Genomic DNA, 17,827 nt, shown 5'->3' with positions numbered 1-17,827 from the left:
TGGGTTCTCCGTGCTGTGGTCGCTTTCGCTGTCTTGGGTTCTCCGGGCTGTGGTCGCCTCCGCTGTCTTGGATTCTCCGGGCTGTGGGCGCTTCTGCTGTCTTGGGTTCTCCGGGCTGTGGTCGCCTCCGCTGTCTTGGGTTCTCCGGGCTGTGGTCGCCTCCGCTGTCTTGGGTTCTCCGGGCTGTGGTCGACTCCGTTGTCTTGGGTTCTCTGTGCTGTGGTTGCCTCCGCTGTCTTGGGTTCTCCGGGCTGCGGTCGCCTCCGCTGTCTTGGGTTCTCCGGGCTGCGGTCGCCTCCGCTGTCTTGGGTTCTCCGGGCAGCGGTCGCCTCCGCTGTCTTGGGTTGTCCTGGCAGCGGTCGCCTCCGCTGTCTTGGGTTCTCCGGGCAGCGGTCTCCTCCGCTGTCTTGGGTTCTCCGGGCTGTTGTCGCCTCCGCTGTCTTGGGTTCTCCGTGCTGTGGTCGCTTTCGCTGTCTTGGGTTCTCCGGGCTGTGGTCGCCTCCGCTGTCTTGGGTTTTCCGGGCTGTGGTCGCCTCCGCTGTCTTGGGTTCTCCGTGCTGTGGTCGCTTCCGCTGTCTTGGGTTCTCCGGTCTGTGGTCGCCTCCGCTGTCTTGGGTTCTCCCGGCTGTGGTCGCTTCCGCTGTCTTGGGTTCTCCGGCTGTGGTTGCCTCCGCTGTCTTGGGTTCTCCGGGCTGTGGTCGCTTCCGCTGTCTTGGGTTCTCCGTGCTGTGGTCGCCTCCGCTGTCTTGGGTTCTCTGGGCTGTGGTCGCCTCCGCTGTCTTGGGTTCTCCGGGCTGTGGTCGCCTCCGCTGTCTTGGGTTCTCCGGGCTGTGGTCGCCTCCGCTGTCTTGGGTTCTCCGGGCTGTGGTCGCCTCCGCTGTCTTGGGTTCTCCGTGCTGTTGTCGCCTCCGCTGTCTTGGGTTCTCCGGGCTGTGGTCGCCTCCGCTGTCTTGGGTTCTCCGTGCTGTGGTCGCTTCCGCTGTCTTGGGTTCTCCGGGCTGTGGTCACCTCCGCTGTCTTGGGTTCTCCGTGTTGTGGTCGCCTCCGCTGTCTTGGGTTCTCCGGGCTGCGGTCGCCTCCGCTGTCTTGGGTTCTCCGGGCTGCGGTCGCCTCCGCTGTCTTGGGTTCTCCGGGCAGCGGTCGCCTCCGCTGTCTTGGGTTGTCCTGGCAGCGGTCGCCTCCGCTGTCTTGGGTTCTCCGGGCAGCGGTCTCCTCCGCTGTCTTGGGTTCTCCGGGCTGTTGTCGCCTCCGCTGTCTTGGGTTCTCCGTGCTGTGGTCGCTTTCGCTGTCTTGGGTTCTCCGGGCTGTGGTCGCCTCCGCTGTCTTGGGTTCTCCGGGCTGTGGTCGCTTCCGCTGTCTTGGGTTCTCCGGGCTGTGGTCGCCTCTGCTGTCTTGGGTTCTCTAAACTCTGTCTTTTTCTCTGACCTTTGTCTGTCTTTCCCCTTGACCTCTGGTGGCCTCCGCTGTTTTCGGATCTCTGAACTCTTTCTATCTGTCTCTCTCTCTGAGCTTTTTCTGTCTGTGTCTCTCTTTGACCTCTGTTTGTTTATGTCTTTGAGCTTTTCCTTTCTGTCTGTCTCTGCTCTCTGTCTGTTTGTCTCTCTGAGCTCTGGTTGCTTCCGCTGTCTTGGGTTCTCCCGGCTCTGGTCGCTTCCCCTGTCTTGGGTTCTCCGGGCTGTGGTCGCCTCTGCTGTCTTGGGCTCTCCGGGCTGCGGTCGCCTCCGCTGTCTTGGGTTCTCCGTGTTGTGGTCGCCTCCGCTGTCTTGGGTTCTCCGTGTTGTGGTCGCCTCCGCTGTCTTGAGTTCTCCCGGCTGTGGTCGCCTCCGCTGTCTAAGGTTCTCCGGGCTGTGGTCGCTTCCGCTGTCTTGGATTCTACGAGCAGCGGTTACCTCCGCTGTCTTGGGTTCTCCGTGCTGTGGTCGCTTCCACTGTCTTGGGTTCTCCGGGCTGTGGTCGCCTCCGCTGTCTTGGATTCTCCGGACTGGGGTCGCCTCCGCTGTCTTGGGTTCTCCGGGCTGTGGTGTCCTCCGCTGTCTTGGGTTCTCCGGGCTGTGGTCGCCTCCGCTGTCTTGGGTTCTCCGTGCTGTGGTCGCCTCCGCTGTCTTGGGTTCTCCAGGCTGTGGTCGCTTCCGCTGTCTCGGGTTCTCCGTGCTGTGGTCGCTTCCGCTGTCTCGGGTTCTCCGGGCTGTGGTCGCCTCCGCTGTCTCGGGTTCTCCGTGCTGTGGTCGCTTACGCTGTCTCGGGTTCTCCGGGCTGTGGTCACCTCCGCTGTCTTGGGTTCTCCGGGCTGTGGTCACCTCTGCTGTCTTGGATTCTCCGTGCTGTGGTCGTCTCCGCTGTCTTGGGTTCTCCGGGCTGTGTTCGCCTCCGCTGTCTTGGGTTCTCCGTGCTGTGGTCGCTTCCGCTGTCTTGGGTTCTCCGGGCTGTGGTCGCTTCCGCTGTCTTGGGTTCTCCGGGCTGTGGTCGCCTCCGCTGTCTTGGATTCTCCGGACTGGGGTCACCTCCGCTGTCTTGGGTTCTCCGGGCTGTGGTTTCCTCCGCTGTCTTGGGTTCTCCGGGCTGTGGTCGCCTCCGCTGTCTTGGGTTCTCCGTGCTGTGGTCGCCTCCGCTGTCTTGGGTTCTCTGGGCTGTGGTCGCCTCCGCTGTCTTGGGTTCTCCGTGCTGTGGTCGCTTCCGCTGTCTCGGGTTCTCCGGGCTGTGGTGGCATCCGCTGTCTCGGATTCTCCGGGCTTTGGTCGCTTCCGCTGTCTTGGGTTGTCCGTGCTGTGGTCGCTTCCGCTGTCTTGGGTTCTCCGGCTGTGGTTGCCTCCGCTGTCTTGGGTTCTCCGGGCTGTGGTCACTTCCGCTGTCTTGGGTTCTCCGTGCTGTGGTCGCCTCCGCTGTCTTGGGTTCTCCGGGCTGTGGTCGACTCCGTTGTCTTGGGTTCTCCGTGCTGTGGTCGCCTCCGCTGTCTTGGGTTCTCCGGGCTGTGGTCGCTTCCGCTGTCTTGGGTTTTCCGGGCCTTGGTCGCCTCCGCTGTCTTGGGTTCTCCGGGCTGTGGTTGCCTCCGCTGTCTTGGGTTCTCCGTGCTGTGGTCGCCTCCGCTGTCTTGGGTTTTCCGGGCTGTGGTCGCCTCCGCTGTCTTGGGTTCTCCGTGCTGTGTTCGCTTCCGCTGTCTTGGGTTCTCCGGTCTGTGGTCGCCTCCGCTGTCTTGGGTTCTCCGTGCTGTGGTCGCTTCCGCTGTCTTGGGTTCTCCGGCTGTGGTCGCCTCCGCTGTCTTGGGTTCTCCGGGCTGTGGTCGCTTCCGCTGTCTTGGGTTCTCCGGGCTGTGGTCGCCTCCGCTGTCTTGGGTTCTCCGGGCTGTGGTCGCCTCCGCTGTCTTGGGTTCTCCGGGCTGTGGTCGCCTCCGCTGTCTTGGTTTCTCCGTGCTGTGGTCGCCTCCGCTGTCTTGTGTTCTCCGGGCTGTGGTCGCCTCCGCTGTCTTGGGTTCTCCGGGCTCTGGTAGCTTCCCCTGTCTTGGGTTGTCCGGCTGTGGTTGCCTCCGCTGTCTTGGGTTCTCCGGGCTGTGGTCGCTTCCGCTGTCTTGGGTTTTCCGGGCTGTGGTCGTCTCCGCTGTCTTGGGTTCTCCGGGCTGTGGTCGCCACCGCTGTCTTGGGTTCTCTAAACTCTGTCTTTCTCTCTGACTTTTGTCTGTCTGTCCCCTCTACCTCTGGTGGCCTCCACTCTTTTCGGTTCTCTGAATTCTTTCTATGTGTCTCTCTGTCTGAGCTTTGTCTGTCTGTCTCTTTGATCTCTGTCTGTCTATCTCTTTGAGCTTTGTCTTTCTGTCTGTCTCTGCTCTCTGTCTGTTTTCCTCTCTGAGCTCTGGTCGCTTCCGCTGTCTTGGGTTCTCTGAGCTCTGGTCGCCTCCGCTCTCTTGGGTTCTCCGGGCTGTGGTGGCCTCCGCTGTCTTGGGTTCTCCGTGCTGTGGTCGCCTCCGCTGTCTTGGGTTCTCCGGGCCGTGGTCGCCTCCGCTGTCTTGGGTTCTCCGGGCTGTGGTCGACTCCGCTGTCTTGGGTTCTCTGTGCTGTGGTCGCCTCCGCTGTCTTGGGTTCTCCGGGATGTGGTCGCCTCCGCTGTCTTGGGTTTTCCGGGCTATGGTCGCTTCCGCTGTCTTGGGTTCTCCAGGCTGTGGTCGCCTCCGCTGTCTTGGGTTCTCCGGACTGGGCTCGCCTCTGCTGCGTGGGTACTCCGGGCCGTGGTCGCCTCCGCTGTCTTGGGTTCTCCGGGCTGTGGTTGCCTCCGCTGTCTTGGGTTCTCCGTGCTGTGGTCGCCTCCGCTGTCTTGGGTTCTCCGGTCTGTGGTCACCTCCGCTGTCTTGGGTTCTCCGGGCTGTCGTCCCTTCCGCTGTCTTGGGTTCTCCTGCTGTGGTTGCCTCCGCTGTCTTGGGTTCTCCGGGCTGTGGTCGCTTCCGCTGTCTTGGGTTCTCCGGGCTGTGGTCGCCTCCGCTGTCTTGGGTTCTCCGGGCTGTGGTCGCCACCGCTGTCTTGGGTTCTCTAAACTCTGTCTTTCTCTCTGACCTTTGTCTGTCTGTCCCCTCTACCTCTGGTGGCCTCCACTGTTTTCGGTTCTCTGAACTCTTTCTATGTGTCTCTCTGTCTGAGCTTTGTCTGTCTGTCTGTCTCTGCTCTCTGTCTGTTTGCCTCTCTGAGCTCTGGTCGCTTCCGCTGTCTTGGGTTCTCTGAGCTCTGGTCGCCTCCGCTCTCTTGGGTTCTCCGGGCTGTGGTGGCCTCCGCTGTCTTGGGTTCTGCGTGCTGTGGTCGCCTCCGCTGTCTTGGGTTCTCCGGGCTGTGGTCACTTCCGCTGTCTTGGGTTCTCCGGTCTGTGGTCGCTTCCGCTGTCTTGGGTTCTCCGGGCAGCGGTCGCCTCCTCTGTCTTGGGTTCTCCGTGCTGTGGTCGCCTCCGCTGTCTTGGGTTCTCTTGGCTGTGGTCGCTTCCGCTGTCTTGGGTTCTCCGGGCTGTGGTCGCCTCCGCTGTCTTGGGATTTCCGTGCTGTGGTCGCCTCCGCTGTCTTGGGTTCTCCGGGCTTTGGTCGCTTCCGCTGTCTTGGGCTCTCCATGCTGTGGTCGCTTCCGCTGTCTTGGGTTCTCCGGGCTGTGGTCGCCTCCGCTGTCTTGGGTTCTCCGGACTGGGGTCGCCTCTGCTGTCTTGGGTTTTCCGGGCCGTGGTCGCCTCCGCTGTCTTGGGTTCTCCGGGCTGTGGTCGCCTCCGCTGTCTTGGGTTCTCCGTGCTGTGGTCGCCTCCGCTGTCTTGGGTTCTCCGGGCTGTGGTCGCCTCCGCTGTCTTGGGTTCTCCGTGCTGTGGTCGCTTCCGCTGTCTTGGGTTCTCCGGTCTGTGGTCGCCTCCGCTGTCTTGGGTTCTCCGGGCTGTGGTCGCTTCCGCTGTCTTGGGTTCTCCGGCTGTGGTTGCCTCCCCTGTCTTGGGTTCTCCGGGCTGTGGTCGCTTCCGCTGTCTTGGGTTCTCCGGGCTGTGGTTGCCTCCGCTGTCTTGGGTTCTCCGGGCTGTGGTCGCCACCGCTGTCTTGGGTTCTCTAAACTCTGTCTTTCTCTCTGACCTTTGTCTGTCTGTCCCCTCTACCTCTGGTGGCCTCCACTGTTTTCGGTTCTCTGAACTCTTTCTATGTGTCTCTCTGTCTGAGCTTTGTCTGTCTGTCTCTTTGATCTCTGTCTGTCTATCTCTTTGAGCTTTGTCTTTCTGTCTGTCTCTGCTCTCTGTCTGTTTGCCTCTCTGAGCTCTGGTCGCTTCCGCTGTCTTGGGTTCTCTGAGCTCTGGTCGCCTCCGCTCTCTTGGGTTCTCCGGGCTGTGGTGGCCTCCGCTGTCTTGGGTTCTCCGTGCTGTGGTCGCCTCCGCTGTCTTGGGTTCTCCGTGCTGTTGTCGCTTTCGCTGTCTTGGGTTCTCCGGGCTGTGGTCGCCTCCGCTGTCTTGGATTCTCCGGGCTGTGGGCGCTTCTGCTGTCTTGGGTTCTCCGGGCTGTGGTCGCCTCCGCTGTCTTGGGTTCTCCGGGCTGTGGTCGCCTCCGCTGTCTTGGGTTCTCCGGGCTGTGGTCGACTCCGTTGTCTTGGGTTCTCCGTGCTGTGGTCGCCTCCGCTGTCTTGGGTTCTCCGGGCTGTGGTCGCCTCCGCTCTCTTGGGTTCTCCGGGCTGTGGTCGCATCCGCTGTCTTGGGTTCTTTAAACTCTGTCTTTCTCTCTGACCTTTGTCTGTCTTTCCCCTTGACCTCCTGTGGCCTCCACTGTTTTTGGATCTCTGACCCCTTTCTATCTTTCTCTCTCTCTGAGCTTTGTCTGTCTGTCTGTCTCTGCTCTCTGTCTGTTTTTCTCTCTGAGCTCTGGTCTTCTCTCTGAGCTGTGGTCGCCTCCGCTGTCTTGGGTTCTCCGGGCTGTGGTCGCCTCCGCTGTCTTGGGCTCTCCGTGCTGTGGTCATTTCCGCTGTCTTGGGTTCTCCGGTCTGTGGTCGCTTCCGCTGTCTTGGGTTCTCCGGCTGTGGTTGCCTCCGCTGTCTTGGGTTCTCCGGGCTGTGGTCGCTTCCACTGTCTTGGGTTCTCCGGGCTGTGGTCGCCTCCGCTGTCTTAGATTCTCCGGACTGGGGTCGCCTCCGCTGTCTTGGGTTCTCCGGGCTGTGGTTTCCTCCACTGTCTTGGGTTCTCCGTGCTGTGGTCGCCTCCGCTGTCTTGGGTTCTCCGGGCTGTGGTCACTTCCGCTGTCTTGGGTTCTCCGGTTTGTGGTCGTTTCCGCTGTCTTGGGTTCTCCGGGCAGCGGTCGCCTCCTCTGTCTTGGGTTCTCCGTGCTGTGGTCGCCTCCGCTGTCTTGGGTTCTCTTGGCTGTGGTCGCTTCCGCTTTCTTGGGTTCTCCGGGCTGTGGTCGCCTCCGCTGTCTTGGGTTATCCGTTCTGTGGTCGCCTCCGCTGTCTTGGGTTTTCCGTGCTTTGGTCGCTTCCGCTGTCTTGGGTTCTCCGGGCTGTGGTCGCCTCCGCTGTCTTGGGCTCTCCGTGCTGTGGTCGTTTCCGCTGTCTTGGGTTCTCCGGTCTGTGGTCGCTTCCGCTGTCTTGGGTTCTCCGGCTGTGGTTGCCTCCGCTGTCTTGGGTTCTCCGGGCTGTGGTCGCTTCCACTGTCTTGGGTTCTCCGGGCTGTGGTCGCCTCCGCTGTCTTGGATTCTCCGGACTGGGGTCGCCTCCGCTGTCTTGGGTTCTCCGGGCTGTGGTTTCCTCCACTGTCTTGGGTTCTCCGTGCTGTGGTCGCCTCCGCTGTCTTGGGTTCTCCGGGCTGTGGTCACTTCCGCTGTCTTGGGTTCTCCGGTCTGTGGTCGTTTCCGCTGTCTTGGGTTCTCCGGGCAGCGGTCGCCTCCTCTGTCTTGGGTTCTCCGTGCTGTGGTCGCCTCCGCTGTCTTGGGTTCTCTTGGCTGTGGTCGCTTCCGCTTTCTTGGGTTCTCCGGGCTGTGGTCGCCTCCGCTGTCTTGGGTTATCCGTTCTGTGGTCGCCTCCGCTGTCTTGGGTTTTCCGTGCTTTGGTCGCTTCCGCTGTCTTGGGTTCTCCGGGCTGTGGTCGCCTCCGCTGTCTTGGGTTCTCCGGGCTGTGGTCGCCACCGCTGTCTTGGGTTCTCTAAACTCTGTCTTTCTCTCTGACCTTTGCCCAGGTTGCTCCTCCTGTTGTTCTCCTCCAGGTTCTCCAAGTTCTCCGCCCAGTTGGCCCCTCCTGTCGTTCTGCCCCCAGGTGGCTCCTCCTGTCGTTCTCCTCCAGGTTCTCCTCCACGTTCTGTGCCCAGGTTGCTCCTCCTGTCGTTCTCCTCCAGGTTCTCCTCCACGTTCTGTGCCCAGGTTGCTCCTCCTGTCGTTCTCCTCCAGGTTCTCCTCCACATTCTGTGCCCAGGTGGCCCCTCCTGTCGTTCTCCGCCAGGTTCTCCGCCCAGGTTGCTCCTCCTGTCGTTCTCCTCCATGTTCTCCAAGTTCTCTGCCCAGGTGGCCCCTCCTTTCGTTCTCCTCCAGGTTCTCCTCCAAATTCTGTGCCCAGGTGGCCCCTCCTGTTGTTCTCTGCCAGGTTCTCCGCCCAGGTCGCTCCTCCTGTCGTTCTCCTCCAGGTTCTCCTCCAAGTTCTGTGCCCACGTCGCTCCTCCTGTCGTTCTCCCCCAGGTTCTCCTCCACGTTCTGTGCCCAGGTGGCCCCTCCTGTCGTTCTCCTCCAGGTTCTCCTCCAAGTTCTGCCCCCGGGTGGCCCCTCCTGTCGTTCTCCTCCAGGTTCTCCTCCAGGTTCTGCGCACGGGTCGCCCCTCCTGTTGTTCTCCACCAGGTTCTCCGCCCAGGTCGCTCCTCCTGTCATTCTCCTCCAGGTTCTCCTCCACGTTCTTTGCCCAGGTGGCCCCTCCTGTCGTTCCACTCCAGGTTCTCCTCCAGGATCTGCGCACAGGTGGCTCCTCCTGTCGTTCTCCACCAGGTTCTCCTCCAAGTTCTGTGCTCAGGTCGTTCCTCATGTCGTTCTCCTCCAGGTTCTCCTCCAGATGCTGCGCACAGGTGGCCCTTCCTATCGTTCTCCTCCACGTTCTCTGCCCAGGTCGCTCCTCCTGTCGTTCTCCTCCAAATTTCTCCAAGTTCTCCGCCCAGGTGGCTCGTCCTGTCGTTCTCCTCCAGGATCTCCTCCAAGTTCTGCCCCCAGGTGGCCCGTCCTATCGTTCTCCTCCACTTTCTGTGCCCAGGTCGCCCCTCCTGTCGTTCTCTTCCAGGTTCTCCTCCAGGTTCTGCGCACGGGTCGCTCCTCCTGTCGTTCTCCTCCAGGTTCTCCAAGTTCTCCGCCCAGGTGGCTCCTCCTGTCGTTCTCCTCCAGGATCTCCTCCAAGTTCTGCCCCCAGGTGGTCCGTCCTATCGTTCTCCTCCACGTTCTGTGCCCAGGTTGCTCCTCCTGTCGTTCTCCTCCAGGTTCTCCTCGAGATGCTGCGCACAGGTGGCCCCTTCTATCGGTCTCCGTCAGGTTCTCCACCCAGGTCGCTCCTCCTGTCGTTCTCCTCCAGGTTCTGTGCACGGGTCGCTCCTCCTGTTGTTCTCCGCCAGGTTCTCCGCCCAGGTGGCCCCTCCTATCGTTCTCCTCCACGTTCTGTGCCGAGGTTGCTCCTCCTGTCGTTCTCCTCCAGGTTCTCCTCCAAGTTCTGTGCCCAGGTCGCCCCTCCTGTTGTTCTCTTCCAGGTTCTCTGCCCAGGTGTCGTTTTCCTGTCAGGTGTTACTGATGAAGATGACGATGAAGGTTTCCTGTCATGTGTTACTGATGAAGATGATGATGAAGTTCTCCTGTCAGGTGTTACTGATGAAGATGAAGGTTTTCCTGTTTGTCTCTCTCATGTCCCCCAGGACAAGTCTCACTCCTCCTGTCCCCCATAACAGGTGTTTTTCTCTCTTCCTGTCCCCATGACAGTTGTCTCTCACTCCTCCTGTCCCCATGACAGGTGTCTCTCTCTCTTCCTGTCCCCATGACAGTTGTCTCTCTCTCTTCCTGTTCCCATGACAGTTGTCTCTCTCTCTTCCTGTCCCCATGACAGTTGTCTCTCTCTCTTCCTGTCCCCATGACAGTTGTCTCTCACTCCTCCTGTCCCCATGACAGGTGTCTCTCACTCCTCCTGTCCCCATGACAGTTGTCTCTCTCTCTTCCTGTCCCCATGACAGGTGTCTCTCTCTCTTCCTGTCCCCCAGGACAGGTGTCTCTCTCTCTCTCTCCTGTGTGTTCCAGGGATGAGGGATTCACCGTCGAAAAATGTTCGCATTTCAACCTGATCATTTTCAAGTTTCTTTCACACTGAAATGAAGTGCATGACTCAGGTCACACTCCTGCATCCTTATGTGACATATGATCTGAGTTGTCCTGAAAAAATAGATGTTATGGACTGTGATTGTTTTTCAAAAGGAAAAAGCAAAGGTGTGAAACAAAAATCAGTTTCCAGCAGCTGTTGGTGGTAAAGTGTCCAGTGCCCACCACAGCCAGAGAGAAAAGTCAGTGTAAATCAAGTTATTACCATTAATAATATATTGCATTGTTTTTCTTAAATTTCATCATCCTGTTTTAAGTGTTGTTTACCTGATACTCACGCAGTCATGAGCACATCAGGACTGATCCAATGTGATTGTAGAATGTCTGCATTTTATGTAGTTTACAAGTGTTTTCGTGCTACCTGTCAAAATCACTTTAAACCATTTAAATAATTTTAAATCACTTTAAACCACGTTGTCTTGAAAGGTGTAAACACTGTTTTATTGACTTTTAATACAATTAGTATTTCTATAGATTTTAAAATTAGAAATGTTTATAGTATTATACAGCAAGTTTTTTAGAGTATATACTAACCGTTAACGTTCATGTTACTAATCTGTCTGTTTTGCCTTTTTGTTATTTTTGTTTTTGTATGTAAGCTGCTGAATATTTTGAATTTCCCTCGGGATTAATAAAGCGTCTGTCCGTCGAGTCGTCGGATCCTCTTGATCCTCATCAGGGTCATGGGGGGCTGGAGTCTATCCCAGCTGACTGCGGGTGAAGGCAGGGTTCACCTGGACAGGTAACTGTATCACAGGGCTACACAGAGAGACAAACATTCACACCTATGGACAGTTTAGAATCACCAATTGACCTCAGCATGTTTCTGGACTGTGGGAGAACCTGGAGGAAACCCACGCATGTACAGGAGAACATGGAGACTCCATGCAGGAAGATCCCAGGAAGGCTGGGACACAAACCGAGGATCTTCTAGCTGTGAGGCGACGGAGCTAACCACCAAGCTACTGTGCAGCCTGCTGCTACTATTATTTTTTTTATTGTCTAATATTCAGATTATTGTCCAGATGAGTAGTTAATCATTCTGTTAATCGCTTGTCAGAAAATTGGTTTAAAAAAAAAAAATGGGATGCCAGATTGAACAGGCCACACACCTGAATATATTGAATTTGTAATAGCAACAACAACAACCTGGTTGTGTCACATTTCTGTGCGTTACAAAATGTGTTAGGTGGGAAATAATAATAATTAGAATTACTATGATGTCAAAAATGTACAGAGGAAGGAGAAAATGAGATTGAAAACCTAAATGCAGGATCTAAAATCATAAAGTGGACATAAATGCTTTCTTACAGTGACATAAAAAAACTGAAAATACACACATTTGACTTTTTTCTTAAAAAGTGATGCATTAGATGAAATAATTGTCAGAATAATTCAAACCCAATTTGCTGTTGCTGTCAGCTGTTTTGTGTAGGTATTATGTTTGAAAATGAGTTAGAAGACCAAATGCAGTTGTCTTTTGTGCTTTTTTTTAATTGACTTTTATTTCTAAAAATGTAATTCTCAGTACCTCAGCTAAAATGCTGTGCAATTATGTCTCACTGGGGCATTCAACAGACTCACTGTCAAAACAACCACTTGTGATTTCTGCTGTTAAAGTTTTGCAGAGGTTTTAGCTAAGTGTGTGTACATGTGTAATTGTGGTGCATAACCTTTCATGCTTCTGTTTAAATTGCTTGAAGCGGACCAGCGGTCATCAAGCTTTCTGTATCAGCAGAACGATGGTGCCGCCGCTGTTTGCTAACATGGTTCACTTTGTGTGTCTCTGCAGGGGGAGGTGGTGCACTGGCTGGCCTGTTGGCTGGATGCAGCCTGCAGGAAGGGCTCCACTCCCACAGTGGGTAAAGGACTGATGGAGGGAGGATCCTTCACTCGTCCAAACTCAGGTCAGACGCTGGCGCCTCTGCAGGACAATAATCCAGTAAAACCTGCCTCTGAATACGGCCCAATGCATAAAAACACTCAACTATTTTAAATAACTAATGGATTCTGGTTAAATGTCTTTTATTCTTTTAAAGCTGTGTAATCCTTCAAACTACTGGATCATGAACTATGTGTTTGCAAACTCAGGCTTTGCCAAAGTGAGTTGAAAAATGTCAGCAGTTGTTCAGTGAGTTATTTTAAACAGGAGCCAGTGAACAAGCACAGTAGACCTGTTTTTATATCTCCTCTTTGTCTGTGTCACAGAGCTACCTCAGGTTATAAACATTTCTCAGAGAGCCCATAGTGTACACATTTAGAGGTTCCGAATTGATTTTGTGGGTCGAGTAGAATGTTTACAAGTATTCATTTTCAAAAAACACATTATTTTAACACGAGTATTGGGATGTAGCAGCAGCAGAAGAAGCTGCTCATTCTTTGTTTGAGGCCAAACTAGCCACCAGGCAGGCGTTTTGTGTTACATGGTGATGTAGATCAGTAACAGAAGAAATAACTGCACTCTGAATGAGATATTGTGATATGATGATAACAACAGAGCAGCCCCTTATTCCTATGATTTCTGAAAATAGAAATATGTGAACTGGTGATTCCAACACAAGAATGATCCAGGATTAGAAAACGAATGCGTTTAACCTGCTGTCTTTAGATGCTCTGCCAAGGTGGTTGTTGAGTTGTGATATTAAAAAGTTTTTTGCAAAGTTTATCTTCGATTTTAACAAAAATGCAACCACACCATCAAGATGACTTCTTCGACTTGGTATCAGACTATTTAGTTCAGCCACTGAACTGAAAATGTTTTCCTGTTCTTTTTTAGACTTGTCGTTCTTTAACATCTGGGCTAGTTTCATTCTTAAACCTACTGCTGAGTTTTTCTTATCTTAAAATGGATGTTTGACCACACACAGCAGTGAGCATGACTGATAAAATGCTGTAGAGTGAATTTATCTGACAAAAATCTGAGTATTTTTCTGTTTTTTCTCACTATTCAGTAACAGACACATCAATAATGCTTGAGTACTTGGATTTCTGCCAGTGCACCACCTCCCCCTGCAGAGACACACAAAGTGAACCATGTTAGCAAACAGCGGCGGCACCATCGTTCTGCTGAACGGATTTCATACTAAGTTCTGTTATTATTTTCCTTTGGTGCCTGCTCAAACCTCTGGATGGTGTAAAACAATTCTCACTGCAAGAAAACCCTTGTTTTTAGTATTTTACAGTGGAAAGTTAGTTGCTTTGTGTGAATGCTTTTTGACACTTGTGTCTGTTGAGCAGGTTCGTTTTTTGAGATAGAAAACAAACTACTACTTTCCAATTAAGCTGTTTATTTTCTGCCATCAGTGTCTCAAAAGAATCTTGATCAAGGACCTTTTCTGTCTGGAACAGCCTCCCAGAAAATGACAAAGTCTGATATGAACAGAACATTTTATACCGTATTGTGAAATGTGATTGGTTATTGAACACAAACATATCATTCAAATATTGAACAGTGATTGGCTAAAGGTGGGGATAACCGTGGTGTAGACTTAGCTCTCCCATTGGTTGGTGCACAGATACGTCCATATCTCTGGCACACGATTCATCCAATCTCCAGGAACCATCCTGTAAAAGAACCTCCTAATACCCTCTTCCCTCTCTCTACCTGTCAGTCTTATTCCTCTGTTAACTGAGATGTGATGCAGCTGCTGGTGGTGTCTCATAGGGAGGATTATTATGGTTTCCACTCTTAAACAACCTTGAGTTTAGCGGTTTCAGTAAAATTAGTTGTTTTATTATAAGGACATAGGAATGTGCTGTGTGTGTGAAAACACTCTTTGTACTTGTGTGTGTGTGTGTGTGTGTGTGTGTGTGTGTGTGTGTGTGTGTGTGTGTGTGTGTGTGCGCGCAGCTGTAGCTTTCCAGCCTGACCTGTGTGTATCCATCATGTATTTAACCCTTCAGAGCCTGGGGTTAATGCTCTCTCTCTATTCAGGTCAACACAACTCATACATTAATTACACAACAAATGGTTATTAATATTGTAATGTCTGTATATCTTATATAGACATAAAATATAATGAGGCGAAACGAGAGTGGTGTCTTTCAGTGTGTTTACTTCTGAACTGCCAGACCAGACTGCCAAACAGGGGGTAACAGGCATTCCATAATACTTGCGCAGGTACTTCTTAAAGTGACCATAACACTGTTTTATACATTACCAATATCAATATTGTAATACAATATCAATATTGTATTACTCATATGTGACATCAAGTTCAGTGTTCAGCTAGCAGTGCCTTAAAAAAATAAATCCTAACATGTCCTTGTCTCAGTCTGATCCAGTTCTTCTCTAAGATGAGGAAGTGGGCCGACATGTCCAACCTCTCGCAGGACTTCAGGCTACAAATGGATGGCTGGAGCGAAACTTTGAGGTCTCCACCGTGATCTTCCGCAAGTTTGATGTCTTGATTTAGTAGTAAGAGACTTCCTTTTTGTCCAAACCATTTGACTCTGATGGTGTGTGTCCACTGCATTCAATGTTCAACAAGTGAGCAATGGTTTTGTTTCCATGAATATAAACATATATGAAGAGTACATTGTAGTCCAAATTGTTTTCCTGATCATAAAACTGTTCACCAAGAAGTGTTTCTATTGGAGAGCTGTTACAGTTTAGGGCTGCATGTGGCAAACAGCTGCTCGAAAATAATAAAAGTTGCTATATTTAACAATAGCGCTTCTAAGCATACAACTTATACTTACTCCTTGAGTGCTCTTTGTTACTGTGACCTGGAAATCAGTCCCCTCCGCCATCATGGAGGATCTTCCAAACCTTTAAATGCTCAGTAAGGAGAGTGGAGCTTAGTGTGAGTAAACACAGCTGTGTTCTACGCACAGTAACTACAGGTTATGTTTCTGTGGTTTAGTGTCTCACACACACACACACACATATTATTTATCTTTGCTGTATTTTAGCTCTGATATCCATCTTTTACTGCAGTATTTTTCCTCTAATATTCTTCTTTTACTGCAGCATTTTAGCTCTAATATTCATCTTTTACTGCAATAGTTTAAATGTATAAGAGCTCATTGTTTGCATCTATTGTACTGCAACTAATGTATTGCATATATTATACTACAACTAATGCATGACAGCTAATTTTTTACAGTAACGTATTAGAGCTAATGCTTATCATCAATTGTACTGTTAGAGCTAATGTGCTACAGCTAATGAAGCCTGAGTGTTGACCAAATGACCACAAAAAGACACAAAATAATCACAGAAACAAAAAATTTGAACAAAAACACACAAAAATGACCGCAAAGAGACACAAAATGACCATAAAGAAATGCAAAATGATCACATAACCAAAAATAAAACAGAAAAATGAATAAATTTGAAGGGACTGAACAGGAAAACAGTGTGACTTTTGACTTCTTTCAAAGCTGTTTCACTGTAATCATGTTTTGATAGATAGATAGATAGAAACTTTTATTATTTGGATGATGTTCATTTTGTTGTTGACTATCATAGGATAGCGTTATTTCTTTTACACTGACAAATCAAAAATAAGATGGTTTCACCTTAGCTGACATGTTTCAACTGCAACTACAGTCTTCTTCAGAGCGTCATCTGGCGTGTGCTGACGTGTCCTTTTTATCATGTGACCAGTCTGACAGATCTGTCAGAATCTGTCAGATAGGCCACGCCCCCCGCCGTCCGGTGGTCTCTGGAGGATGGGGTCCCAGGTATTAGAGGGGTGTAGTCCCCCCTCATCCCGGTTCAATGGAGCAGCTCGCCTGCTTCCTGATCTCGATGGCCTCCTTGATCCATCGTTTATGTTTGTTGGTCTCTTGAATGTTAAAATCCTCCCCCTGTCCCAGTCCATGATAAGATTATTTCTTTTGCAGCGATCCCTGATGGCTGATTTTTTGTTTTCTTGTTCGGCTTTTTCTTTTTTGTGTTCTTGTGAGTCGTCCAGTTCATTCATTTATTCATGGCATCAGACCACATGAGTCGATAACAGCCTTCGTGGCCTCTCCATTAACCCCTGCCGTTCCCTGGTTCCCTCCAGATGAGTCGTGGCCCCTCCAGTCAGGAAGCAGCAGCGGAGAGAGCTCTCTGGATCAGGAGAGGCCCAGGCCCGAGGCCCTGTGGTGGGGACACCACCTGCAGGTGGCGCTGGTCAACACGGTGGCCTTCAGGGGCATCTGGCAGAAGGCAGTTTTCTGTTCACCAACTCCCAGAACCTGCCCTTCATCCTGTCTGATGGGGACTCCCATCAAGGTGCCCATGAAGTACCCAGGCTGCAGAGGTCTAGCTTTGGTAAGGGACCAGAATCATCCACTGGATTGAGCTTCTAGGATGTAGGTTAGAAGGAACTGTTCAGTTTAGTTATCAGAGTGTACTATACAGTGTATTATATGACTGGGTGTTAATTCTGTGATTAGTTTCACCTCATCTGAAGTCGCTTCTGCTGCACGTTTCACGCAGCATCCTCCCTTCTGCTCTCCCTGTGGTTGCTCTTATATATATATATATATATATATATATATATATATATATATATATATATAATATATATATAATATATACACACACACACTATATTGCCAAAAGTATTCGCTCACCTGCCTTGACTGCATATGAACATAAGTGACATCCCGTTCCTAATCCATAGGGTTCAATATGACGTGGGTCCACCCTTTGCAGCTAGAACAGCTTCAACTCTTCTGGGAAGGCTGTCCACAAGGTTTAGGAGTGTGTTTATGGGAATTTTTGACCATTCTTCCAGAAGCACATTTGTGAGGTCACACACTGATGTTGGACCAGAAGGTCTGGCTCTCAGTCTCCACTCTAATTCATCCCAAAGGTGTTCTATGGGGTTGAGGTCAGGACTCTGTGCAGGCCAGTCAAGTTCATCCACACCAGACTCTGTCATCCATGTCTTTATGGACCTTGCTTTGTGCACTGGTGCACAGTCATGTTGGAAGAGGAAGGACCAGCTCCAAACTGTTCCCACAAAGTTGGGAGCATGGAATTGTCCAAAATGTCTTGGTATGCTGAAGCATTCAGAGTTCCTTTCACTGGAACTAAGGGTCCAAGCCCAGCTCCTGAAAAACAAGCCCACACCATAATCCCCCCTCCACCAAACTTTACACTTGGCACAATGCAGTCCCACAAGTATGGTTCTCCTGACAACCACCAAACCCAGACTGGTCCATCAGATTGCCAGATGGAGAAGCGTGATTGGTCACTCCAGAGAAGTGTCTCCACTGCTCTAGAGTCCAGTGGTGGCTGCTTTACACCACTGCATCCCACGCTTTGCATTGCACTTGGTGATGTATGGCTTGGATGCAGCTGCTCGGCCATGGAAACCCATTCCATGAAGCTCTCTGCTGAAGCACTGTTCTGGAGCTAATCTGAAGGCCACATGAAGTTTGAAGGTCTGTAGCGATTGACTCTGCAGAAAGTTGGCCACCTCTTGGCACTATGCTCCTCAGCATCCACTGACCCGCTCCGTCAGTTTACGTGTCCTACCACTTGGTGGCAGAGTTGCTGTCGTTCCTACACACTTCCACTTTCTTATAATACAGCTGACAGTTGACTGTGGAATATTTAGGAGAGGAAATGTCACGACTGGATTTGTTGCACAGGTGGCATCCTATCACAGTTCCACGCTGGAATTCACTGAGCTCCTGAGAGCGAGCCATTCTTTCACAAATGTTTGTAAAAGCAGTCTGCAGCCTAGGTGCTGGATTTTATACACCTGTGGACATGGAAGTGATTGGAACACCTGATTCTGATTATTTGGATGGATGAGCCAATACTTTTGCATATATACACACATATATATATATATATATATATATATATATATATGTGTGTGTATATATGTATATATATATATATATATATATATATATATATATATATATAATATTTATATATATATATATATATATATATATATATATCCAGTGAATTTAAAAGAGCAGTATTTCTATGAACATTTGGAACTTCAGTTATTTAAACTTCTTAGATGGTTGTTCAATAACATTTGTCAGTGACAGTTTCTGACATCATCA

The 17,827-nt window shown here is 51.6% G+C and overlaps 1 long non-coding RNA gene across 1 annotated transcript; it reads left to right on the top strand.

Moving 5' to 3' along the window:
• The first annotated feature begins 11,054 nt into the window (after nucleotides 1-11,054).
• On the top strand, nucleotides 11,055-15,852 carry LOC129349348 (uncharacterized). The gene is made up of 3 exons (XR_008602331.1): nucleotides 11,055-11,706; nucleotides 14,074-14,216; nucleotides 15,814-15,852. It is a non-coding gene; the product is annotated as an uncharacterized LOC129349348 (long non-coding RNA).
• Nucleotides 15,853-17,827: the final 1,975 nt, after the last annotated feature.

The sequence above is a fragment of the Amphiprion ocellaris genome, chromosome 7, assembly GCF_022539595.1.
Source record: "Amphiprion ocellaris isolate individual 3 ecotype Okinawa chromosome 7, ASM2253959v1, whole genome shotgun sequence".
Taxonomy (NCBI): Eukaryota; Metazoa; Chordata; class Actinopteri; family Pomacentridae; genus Amphiprion; species Amphiprion ocellaris.
Note: the sequence above shows the minus strand (reverse complement) of the source record. Positions and strands in the feature narration are given on the sequence as shown.